General features: G+C 59.1%; 1 protein-coding gene across 1 annotated transcript in view; it reads left to right on the forward strand.

Annotated features, from left to right (window-relative positions):
• The window catches only part of LOC116831604 (C-type lectin-like), a 39,804-nt gene that overhangs the window by 9,163 nt on the left and 28,514 nt on the right, over positions 1-2,127 (forward strand).

Genomic DNA, 2,127 nt, shown 5'->3' on the forward strand with positions numbered 1-2,127 from the left:
AGGTGTTTGGAGGAGCCCGTGGGGAAGTAGCCCAGGGAGTTGTAGCTGTCATGCAGCTGTTACAGGAGGCACTATAGACAGCTGCAAATCCATAGGGCCCTGGGCTGGAACCTGGAGTAGAGGGCGGGGCCGGGTTCCCCCCAAACCTCCCAACTCCTGATCAGACACAAGAGGAGTTGGTCCAGACTGTGGGGAAGATCACTGAGGTGAGCAGATCTGCCAATAAGCGCAGGACCCACCAAGGTAGAGGAGGAACTTTGTTACACGTGTAACACCCCGTCCCTGCTCCAACGCGATCAGCCTGTGCCTGCACGTTCAAGGCTCACACCTGCCCTCTTGTGCAGCACGGCACTCAGAGCTCACATTGAGCTGGTTGTGGCCATGACCCCTCAATGCTTTTCAGTCCCGGCTGCCAGGCTACATCCCCCGGCTGTCAGTGTGGCCGGCTGCCTTGGTTCCTGGCCGTGCGACCCTGCATTTAGCTGTATTACAGCACATGTGGATCAAGTCAGCCCAGCTCACCATGCAATCCCAATCCCTGTGTAGACCTGATACGTCCGTCACTATTTACCGCTCCAGCAATCTCACTGTCACCAGCAACCTTCACCCGCACTGATTTTGTTTTGTCTCCCTGAGACAGAGTCTGAATAGCCGTAGACCGAGAACAGACCCCTGATCTCTGTTTAACTGGTTTTGTTTCTTCTTGTCCCAGGCTGAGTGCCAGTATCACGGGCCTAGGGTCCATCTCATCTCCATTCAAAGTGCTGGAGAAAATAATATGATGGCCCATTACAACAAGCGGTCCCACACAATTTACGGTTTTGTCTGGATTGGACTGTGGGATCTTGAGGCACTGAGTGCCTGGTGCCTGCTCTGCCTCTGGCAGCCCCTCCCCAGCCCCTGGGCTCTGGGTCTCTGCTCAGTGAGGTGGTTGTTTGGGGCGGGGGTGGCACCAGAGCAGGATTTCCATTGGAACGGGGTGAAAAGGGGCTGTAACCGCCTGGGTTTTCAGTCACAGGATCGATCCCCAGCGCCCAGTGCAGAGTATAAGCTGCTGTTACTAATATTCACGTTCGTGACACTAGTGCCCAGGGACCCACCACACCGGCCATACATGCCCGGCACAAGAGTCAGCCCCACACGGACGAGATGTCTAGACGAGGGCTCGGGGACGGGCTTCCGGCGGCGCCAAGGCGGCAGCAGAGCCTGGAGTGCTTCTCGCTTCTTGTGTATTGTCCTCAGCGGTGGCTCAGTGAGGGGGGGTACTGGCCAGAGGCGCACAGCTTCGCGGCTGGAGGGGGGCCGAGGCCCGTTACCCCCCGCACAGGCTCAGGAAAGGGCAGTGACTGTGCTGGCGGAAGGGGGAGGTTGCAGATCCCCTGGTACAGAGGGTTCATTCACTTCAGCTGAAAGGAGCCACTGTTGGCTCTTGTTTGGCCCCTGGCCATCCAGTCGCAGGTCAGGGCTTGCGCCAGTTGGTGGGGCCCCCCCATCATCAGGTCTCTGTCCAGGCAAACAGGTGGTTTCCGGACAGGCTCATTGGTCTATCCTGAGGCCTGCTCAGTTGCTGCTTTCTCCCGGTGGACTCAGGGAGAGCAGCAGAGAGATTACTGGTGTGGAACATGGGTTTGACAAGGCATTTCTTCTTTTATCACCCCCAGCTGTGAGGCTGAATGGGACGTTTCTGGAGCTCGGGGCTGGGCGAAGTGTGTGGGTGCTGCGGCCTGCTTGGCGGCGGCAGCCGCAGGAAAGCGCCGTGTCACCGATGGGAGCGGGGGCTCAGTGGGCGCATGTGGGAGACAAATGCACCTGCTGCCGCCGCTCCTGTCTGGCCCACGGCGCGGAGGGTGTGTTTCGGGGTGTGGGGGGTGCTGGTGAGACTCCTCACGAGGCTCCTCAGCAACAGGTTGTCATCACTGCTAAACCGCCCGATGCTCTTGGCTTCACTCAACTTCTACCGTGTAAAGTCGAGACAGAGACTCTGTGGGCCATGTCGCGCCTTTCACCTCGGGGGTCCACTGGCCTGGCAGCGTCGCCTCTGCCCTCAGCGGCTCCCCCTCACACCCATGGAGAGCTGCCCACCGAATGGACCGGCCTCCGTACAAACCCTGGGGATTAAAAACCCAG

Source organism: Chelonoidis abingdonii, chromosome 1 (genome assembly GCF_003597395.2).
Source record: "Chelonoidis abingdonii isolate Lonesome George chromosome 1, CheloAbing_2.0, whole genome shotgun sequence".
In the NCBI taxonomy this organism is placed as follows: Eukaryota; Metazoa; Chordata; order Testudines; family Testudinidae; genus Chelonoidis; species Chelonoidis abingdonii.